Source organism: Macaca thibetana, chromosome 3 (genome assembly GCF_024542745.1).
Source record: "Macaca thibetana thibetana isolate TM-01 chromosome 3, ASM2454274v1, whole genome shotgun sequence".
Taxonomy (NCBI): Eukaryota; Metazoa; Chordata; class Mammalia; order Primates; family Cercopithecidae; genus Macaca; species Macaca thibetana.
Window position 1 is genome coordinate 129,888,024 of NC_065580.1, and position 9,252 is coordinate 129,897,275.

The 9,252-nt window shown below is 53.8% G+C and overlaps 1 pseudogene; it reads right to left on the reverse strand.

Annotated features, from left to right (window-relative positions):
* Positions 1–6,344: 6,344 nt before the first annotated feature.
* LOC126950303 (guanine nucleotide-binding protein subunit alpha-11-like) lies at positions 6,345–7,394 on the reverse strand (annotated as a pseudogene).
* Between the last annotated feature and the right edge of the window lie 1,858 nt (positions 7,395–9,252).

Below are 9,252 nucleotides of genomic sequence, written 5' to 3' on the forward strand. Positions count from 1 at the left end.
TGCACGCCACTACACCCGGCTAATTTTTGTGTGTTTGTTTGTTTTTTGAGATACAGTCTCGCTCTGTTGCCCAGGCTGGAGTGCAGTGGCGCGATCTCAGCTCACTGTATTAGCCAGGATTGTCTTGATCTCCTGACCTCGTGATCCGCCCACCTCGGCCTCCCAAAGTGCTAGGATTACAGGTGTGAGCCCCCGAGCCCGGCCCACACCCAGGTAATTTTTTTTTTGTAGTTTGTAGAGAAGGTGTTTTGCCACATTACCCAGGCTGGTCTCAAAACTCATGGGCTCAAGCGATCTTCCAGCCTCAGCCTCCTAAAGTGCTAGGATTACAGGCATGAGGCACTGCTCCTGGCCTTTTTTTTTTTTTTTTTTTTTTTGAGACGGAGTCTTGCTCTGTCTCCCAGGCTGCAGTGCAGTGGCCGGATCTCAGCTCACTGCAAGCTCCGCCTTCCGGGTTCACGCCATTCTCCTGCCTCAGCCTCCCGAGTAGCTGGGACTACAGGCACCCACCACCTCGCCCGGCTAGTTTTTCATATTTTTAGTAGAGACGGTGTTTCACCGTGTTAGCCAGGATGGTCTCGATCTCCTGACCTCGTGATCCGCCCGTCTCGGCCTCCCAAAGTGCTGGGATTACAGGCTTGAGCCATCGCGCCCGGCCGCTCCTGGCCTTTTTAATTCAATTTAAATTATAAATGTGATCGCTATAGAAATATGTGTATTATTTATCTGCTGCTATGTAACAAATTACTCCAGACCTAGTGGCTTAAAAGTAAATACTTAGGGCCAGGCACAGTGGCTCATACCTGTAATCCCAACATTTTGGGAGGCCGAGGTAGGCAGATCGCTTGAGTCAGCAGTTTAAGATCAGCCTGGGCAACATAACGAGACTCCATCTCTACAGAAAATGCAAACATTAGTCATGCATGGTGGTGCACACCTGTGGTCCCAGCTACTCAGGAGGCTGATGCGGGAGAATCGCTTGAGCCCAGGAGGGAGAGGTTGCAGTGAGCCAAGATCACACCACCGCACTCCAGCTGGGGTGACAGAGTGAGACTCTTGTCTCACAAATACATAAATAAAATACTTAGGATCTCCATTTCTGTGGGTCAAGAATTCAGGAGTGACAGAGCTGGGTCATTTGGGCTCAGGGTGTCTCGTGACATTGCAGTCAAGCTGTCCACTGAGACTGCAGTCACCTAAAGCCTGTTTCCAAGATGGCTCGCTCATGTGACTGCTGACCGGAGGCCTCAGTTCCTGTCACATGAGCCTCTCTACAGGCTACTTAGGTGTCATGGTGTGACAGCTGGCTTTCCCAAGTGAGCAATCAAAGAGTGAGCAAGAGGAAGCCACAGTACCTTTTATGATGTAGTTTGCAAAGTTGCAAGCCATCACTTTTGCTTTTTCCCATCTGTCAAAAGGGAATCATGTAACCCAGCCCACACTCAAGGGGATGGGAACTGGGCTCTGCCTTTTGAAAAGAGTATCAGAGAATTTGTGGATGTATTTTAAATGACCATACTATGTTTAATTATTGCAAGTACGGTCACTGTAGAAAAATTGGAAAATAGGGACAAGCAAAAAAACAAATCACTTGTAATTCCATGACTCAATGGATAGCATTACTAGTTGGGTGTATATAATTCCAATATTCAAAATACATATTTTCTCAAAATATAAACACACTGTATATACTGTGGTGTAATCTCTTAACGTATTTTCTCAAAATATAAACACACTGTATATACTGTGGTGTAATCTGCTCTTTCACTTAATGTATTATAAAAAATACCTTTCGTGTCAAATAGTCTTTCCTTTTTTTTTTTTTTTTTGAGACGGGGCTTCGTTCTTGTCACCCAGGCTAGAGTGCAATGGTGTAATCTCCGCTCACTGCAACCTCTGCCTCATGGGTTCAAGTGATTCTCCTGCCTCAGCCTCCCAAGTAGCTGGGATTGCAAGCGTGCGCCACCACGTTGAGCTAATTTTTTGTGTTTTTAGTAGACACAGGATTTCACCATGTTGGCTAGGCTAGTCTCAGACTCTTTTTTTTTTTTTTTTTTTTTTTTTGAGACGGAGTCTCACGCTGTTGCCCAGGCTGGAGTGCAGTGGCGCGATCTCGGCTCACTGCAAGCTCCGCCTCCTGGGTTCACGCCATTCTCCTGCCTCAGCCTCCTGAGTAGCTAGGACTACAGGTGCCCGCCACCGCGCCCGGCTAATTTTTTGTATTTTTAGTAGAGACGGGGTTTCACTGTGGTCTCGATCTCCTGACCTTGTGATCCGCAGACTCTTGACCTCAAGTGATCACCCACCTCGGCCTCCCAAAGTGCTGGAATTACAGGCATGAGCCACCGCACTTAGCCCCTCATAACATTTTTTAATGGCTGCATACATTTCATCATATGTATGTATCATAACTGATTTAATGAATTCTGTTATAGGACACTTAGTTTGTTTACAGGTTTTCCCTGTTTTACACATTTTGTTAAATGAACATCCCTACAGCACATTTATTTGTACAATCATGACTGTTTCTTAAATCCCTAGAAGCGAAATTTTTGCAACACAGTTTGCATAATTTTAAACTTCAAATGCCTGTTACCTAATTTGAGCAGAATTTTTACTGCAATAATCAAGAGTCCATTTGGCCAAATTCCTTATCTATGACAACATCTGCGAAAGTTCCAATATTGATAACTGTAAGTGAATTTGTTGAGAGTGACTGAAATCACTATGGAATGAGAAGTTGCTATAAAAATTTTACTAAAGAGTGAACTGGCCGGGCACAGGGGCTCACGCCTGTAATCCTAGCACTTTGGGAGGCCAAGGTGAGCAGATTGCCTGAGCTCAGGAGTTTGAGACCGGCCTGGACAACACAGTGACATCCCATCTGTGCTAAAAATACAAAATTAGCCAGGCGTCGTGGTGGGCACCTTTAATCCCAGCTACTCAGGAGGCTGAGGCAGGAGAATCACTTGAGCCCAGGAAGTGGAGGTTGCAGTGAGCCAAGATCACACCACTACACTCCAGCCTGGGTGACAGAGTGAGACTCTGTCTCAAAAAGATAAAATAGGGAGATGCGAGTGTGTTAGCACCAGCACCAACACACTACCAGTTTTCCAAAGTGGGGGCACCAGTGTAAACTCCCATTAGAGCTGTATGGATTTCTCTTACAGCACGTCCTCTAAATCTTCGGCAGTGTTAGTGTTTCCAGCTTTAGGATTTTCGGTGACTCTGTAGAGGGATCTCATAGTGGGTTTTTGGTTTTTGTTTTTGTTTTTGGGTTTTGGGTTTTTTTTTTTTTTTAACAAAATATTTTCCAATTTAAAACAGTTCATTTCAGGAGGAAGATATGAAAAGTCAACTTCCATCGGTGTCTGGATTAAGGATCAGGGCCAGTGGCCACGGGAGGTGACACTGAGCCGCTCCTCAGCCCCTCCTCCCTTCCCCCAACGTGCACGACACATGCATTTCAAACAGTAAAAGGTTTAAAAACAGCATTGTATAGAATATTCTTTTTTAAATAAGGTTGAAATTATCTGAAATCAGGACAGTGTAATATACAAGTATCACTGGGTCCCATCTGCCAGGCCAGCCGCAGGATCTGCTGCCACCACTGGGGGACATTGGCAAGGGAATGCCCCTCTAGGGGAGCTGGGGGACCCAGGGCATGGGTCTTGCGGTGGCCAGGGGCTGCTGCCGCCTGGGCGTGACATGGTCAGAGAAGGTGGTCAGCACTCATGAGAAAGCATTGGCAGGTGAGATTCACCAAAGTAAAAACATACACCCCACACATGGTCCCACACATGACACGGGTGGGGATCGGCTGCCCGTTCCCCGACCTGAGGGTGTCACTGGTACGAGAACCACTGCCTGGGACTCTACTGGGGCAGGCACCCCTACCCCAGGCCTGTAACACCCACCTCTGCTTTTTTGAGGGGTCAAGGGATCAGGCACTCAGACCCAGAGGACGCAGGCCAAACAGTTTGGTGGCCTCAACCTGGCTCTGGGATGCTTGGCACAGCCCCCTCCCCTGGAAGGGCTAATACTAAGCACCCCAGCCTGCACGCTGGGCGATTCCACCCTTGTGCCAGGTCCAGGTCCCCGTGTGCGATCTGGGCCCTCAGAGATGCCACAAGTCTAGGCCCCCTAGAGGGGTCCGCTGCCGGCAGTGGATACACTGGCCCCGCCAGGGGTGGCACCATCTGCTCCCCCAGGGCACGGCCGGGCCCCAGCACTCACCATGGGGGTTTCTGGCGCCAATCCTCTTAAGTAGACACTTGGCACAAAAAAAGGACGCTTCTGGGAGAGACAAAAGCGGAAAAGTGGCGAGGGGCGCGGGGACGCTGCCCGGTTTCCCAGTGGGGCTGATCACCAGAAATGTACCTGTCTCCTCCACAGGGCTCCCCCTCTTCTCCCGCCAGAAGCCAGCAGACAGCCCTGCGCAGAAGAAGACCCGGGCAGGTGTGACAGTGGCAGGCGGGAACTGCTGGTCGGGGTGGTCTTATTTGGGGGCCGTTTCTTTCTTTTTTTTGAGATGGAGTCTGCTCTGTCGCCCAGGCTGGAGTGCAGTGGCACGATCTCGGCTCACTGCAAACTCCGCCTCCCGGGTTTATGCCATTCTCCTGCCTCAGCCTCCCGAGTAGCTGGGACTACAGGCACCTGCCACCTCGCCCGGCTAGTTTTTTGTATTTTTTAGTAGGGACGGGGTTTCACCGTGTTATCCAGGATGGTCTCGATCTCCTGACCTCGTGCCTCGGCCTCCCAAAGTGCTAGGATTACAGGCTTGAGCCACCGCGCCCGACTGGGGCTGTTTCTTTTATAATCTGCCAAGGCCAGAAGCAGCTGTCCAGGGTCCCAGAATCGCAGTGGGCGAGGGCAGCACGGGCGATCCATCCTGGGACAGCTGTGCGAAGCCCAGACCCACGGAGTGCTGCAGTGGTCAGTCAGCAGCAGGCGAAAGAGCCACCTCCCCAAAAACAGTCCCCTCGTTCCCCACCTTCCAAGTCTCTGGGGGAGAACCAGTCTGGGTGCCTCAGTGCCTAAAGGGGCCCCGGGAGGCGGTCCCCCGGGCTGTGGCTCAGTGCGCAGCCGTGGCCTGGCGGGCTCCCCATCAGACCGTGGCTGTGGCCAGCCAGACCTGGAAGCTGCCAGGGCCGGTGCCTGCTGCCACCTTCCACGTGGCCCTGGCCAAAGTGCAAGTGCTGGCTTCCCGCTCCTCCGGAGCGGACACAAGTACTTGGTACAAGGCCGGAGCTGCGGGCCAAGTCCCTCTCTCTACCTCTCCGGTACACACCTGAGAATATGCTGTAAAAGTCCGCACCCCACCCTCACTGTTTCCAAATTGGGGACAACACAAAGCAGAACAAAACGAAAAGAAATGGCCCCATCCAAGTGGCCTTTCTCTGAGTGTTACTGGGGACCATCCTTCTAGCCTCCAAGTCCACGTGGGCTCCAGTGGGGTGCACTCCAGCTGGGGCAGGGTGGCCGTGCAGCCCTCTGGAGCCCCTGGGCAGCCTGGAGTGGCCAATGTCGCCCCTGGAGGCACAACCCAGAGGAGCCCCGAGCCCCCATGACTCCAGCCCAGGGACCCTTCCCATCCTCTGCAGAGGGATGGGGTACCTGGCCAGAATAGAGGACCCTGGGCGTTTGTTCAACCTGTGAGGTCAGGCGTTCTTTTTACTCAAAAAAAAAAAAAAAAAAAAAAAAGTTTAGGCACTTCCCAGGGTGAGCGACTGAGGGAGTCCCCCAGCCCCTCTTCGGGAGTCCAGTGGGCAAAACACAGCATTGAGTTGTCGAGAGGCCAGGCGCACTGGGCGTCAATAACTTTAAAAAGGGGAAAAAATGTTAGTCCCCGAGTCTCCAGGCCTTTCGTGCTGAAGAAGAAAAGAAGCGGGAAAGAGAAAGAAAAAGCACGTGGGGTTGGAAGGACAGTCGCCGGAGGCTGCTGGAGTGGGGACCCCCATGCTGGCTGGCAAGGGGCTCCGTGAGGCCCAGAGTCGCTGGGGACACGGGGCACTCGTGTGTTTTATGTTTCGTTGGGTTTTTTTTTTGTTGTTGTTGTTGTTTTTTTTTTTTTTAAGAAAAAAGCGAGTCATAAGCCAAGGCCGGAAAAAGGCTGCCTTTGCCCGTTGACAAAAGGTGAGAAGGCGCGCGAAGTGTTCGGAGAGATATACATCCTCTGATAACTGTGAAATAAAAACCATTTGTTAAAAATATTAAAAAACAAACAAAACAAAGACAACTCCTCCGCAGGCAGAGGCCCCGGCCCGGGCTCAGCAGCGCCACCCGGCGGCAGCCGCGGGCTCGGTGTGAAGGAAAGTTTTGTCCGGGCGCTTGTCTCCGTCCGGTCTCCCTGGGCCTGGGCGCTTTCAGACCGGGTTGTGCTCCTTGAGGTTGAGCTGCAGGATGGTGCCCTTCACGGCCGCGAGCACGAAGCGGATGTTCTTCGTGTAGATGATCTTGTCGCCGTCGGGGTTCGTGTCCACGAACATCTTCAGGATGAACTCCCGCGCCGCTGGGCGTCCCGCTGGGGCCCGTCCAGCTCGGGGACGGAGCCCACCAGGTGCGAGTACAGGATACTGTCCTCCAGCAGGTCCTTCTTGTTGAGGAAGAGGATGACGGAGTTCTGGAACCAGGGAGAGTTGACGATGGTCCGGAACAGGGCTTTGCTCTCCTCCACCCGGTTCTCCTTGTCCGACTCCACCAGGACTTGGTCGTATTCACTGAGGGCGACGACAAACAGGATGGACGTCAGGTTCCCAAAGCAGTGGATCCGCTTCCTGGAGCCGACCGCTGTCCCCCCACATCCACAATCCTGAAGATGATGCTCTCCAGGTCGAAAGATGCCGGTGGTGGGCACGCGGCCCCGCAGCGCGTCCTGCGGGGTGGGCAGGTGGCCCGAGGCGGCCCTGCGGGCAGCGTCCGTCAGGCAGTACTTGGCCGGGTCCGAGAGCTGGCACTGGCGCCTGCGGTCGCAGCACTCCTGGATGCCGGGGTCGTCCCACAGGGTCCTGATGGCGCTGACGTACCAACGCTCGAAGGTGGTCACCTTCTCTGCGTCCACCTCTCGGATCAGGAGCCACTGGCCTTGTTCTGCTCCTCCTTGTGGAGGATGTTCAGCATCTCCACGGCCTGGATCGTGGCCTGGATGGCGGTGAAGATGTGGTAGACGAGCTTGGTGAAGCCGCGCTTGGCCTCCTCCCAGTAGCAGGCGCCCTGGACGATGCGCGTCTGTTTGATGAAGATGCTCTTCCCGCTCTCGCCCCTGCGGAGCAGCAGCAGCTTGAGCTGGCGCCGGGCGTCGCGCTCGTCCCCCGCAGCTGCTTCTGGATCTCGGCGTTGATCCGCTCCTTCACCTCATCGCTCAGGCAACGCGCCATCACGGACTCCAGAGTCATCGTCCCGGCCCGGCCGCCGCCCACCGGCCCCCGCCCGCCCTGCCCCGCCTCGGCCGCTGCCTGCGAGCCGCCGGGTCCCCGCTGGGGCAGCGCCAACCGCGGACTCCCGCGCTGCCGCTTAGCCTGCGCTGCCGCCGCAGCCACCGCCAACCGCAGCCTCTGCAGCCGAGCGACAGCGCCCGAGTTGGGTTTTGCTTTGTTTGTTTGTTTGTTTTTTTGAGACGGAGTCTCACTCACTCTGTTGCCCAGGCTGGAGTGCAGTGGTGTGATCTCGGCTCACTGCAACCTCTGCCTCCTGGGTTCCAGCGATTCTCCTGCCTCAGCCTCCCAAGTAACTGGGATTACAGACGCCCGCCACCACACCTGGCTAATTGTTTTGTATGTTGTTTAGGAGAGACAGCGTTTCACCATATTAGCCAGGATGGTCTCGATCTCCTGACCTCGTGATCCGCCCGCCTAGGCCTCCCAAAGTGCTGGGGTTACAGGCGTGAGCCACCGTGCCTGGCCAATCTGAAACCTTTTCTAGCTCCTGAGACTGTGGTTCAAGGCAGGGCTATGCTTCCCCCTCCCAGCCCTGGCACTGTACAGAAGCCTAAGAGATGCCCACTGCCAGAGCGGGGACCAAATCCTCATCTACCAGGGACCCAGGGGGTGCCGTCCCTGAGAGTTTGGCCTTTGGGCTCACTCCCAGGCAGAGACTCCTCGGTTCAGCTGCTTGATTACCCCTGTGACAGAGAGCTCATTACCTCTCCAGAAAGCTCATTACCTCTGCACTCCATGGCCCACCCTGCCATCCCCTGACAGCCCCGCTCTGGCCAGCATGATTTTCCCAGTGTCCTCTACCCACCACAAACCCGAGCCCCCCAACAGGCTTGCTCTAAGGGGACAAGTTGTGCTGCAGATGGGGCCTTAAGAAGCAGTGCTCTATGATAAAGAAGGTTGACTCATGTCTGGCAGGGCTTTCTGGAGTCTGTGGAGCTAAAGACATTAGCAGAATACAAAGCTGGGCTTGGTCACTGGCACTCCTGACTGCAGTGACACAGCAGCTCTCAGATGTGAGCCGTAGATCTCAGACCTTTCCAGAAGCTCAGAGTTCTTGCTATGTAGTGGGCCCCCACTGTTTCTACTCCTTTTCTTTTCTTTTCTTTTTTCTTTTCTTTTCTTTTATTTTCCTTTCCTTTATTTTCTTTTATTTTCTTTCATTTTGAGACACAGTCTTACTCTGTTACCCAGGCTGGAGTGCAGTGGCGCTATCTCAGCTCACTGCAACCTCTGCCTCCTGGGTTCAAGCAATTCCCCTCCCTCAGCCTCCCAAGTAGCTGGGATTATGGGCACCTGCCATCATGCCCAGCTAATTTTTGTACTTTTAGTAGAGACAGGTTTCACCATGTTGGCCAGGCTGGTCTCAGACTCCTGACCTCAAGTGAACCATCCTCCTTGGCCTCCCAAAGTGCTGGGATTACAGGCATGAGCTGCTGCACCAGACCTCGTTTCTACACTTTAAACCAGCTCCACGGGAGGCCCCCTGAGGCCGCCTGCTCCAATCCCAGGTAGTGACAATCGTGCAATGTCCTGGGAGCAGGAGTGAGATATCAGACAGTTGTGTTCAGGACTGGGCAGGTCTCATGCCCAGCTGGATCCTTCAAGCCCAGCGCAGCCCCCCAGATTCCACATGTGGGGCGACAGGGACTCCAGGCCTGAACTGTGCGGACCCAGGAGGGTCCATTACAGGGATATGCAGACCAAGGCCCAGAGGGGAGGGCTGGGCAGTCCCACAGATGCTTGGAGGGACCTCTAGCCCCACTTGTGTTTTCCAGGCCTGAGCTGCTCAGTGAGGGAGTCCAAGAGCCCATCATGG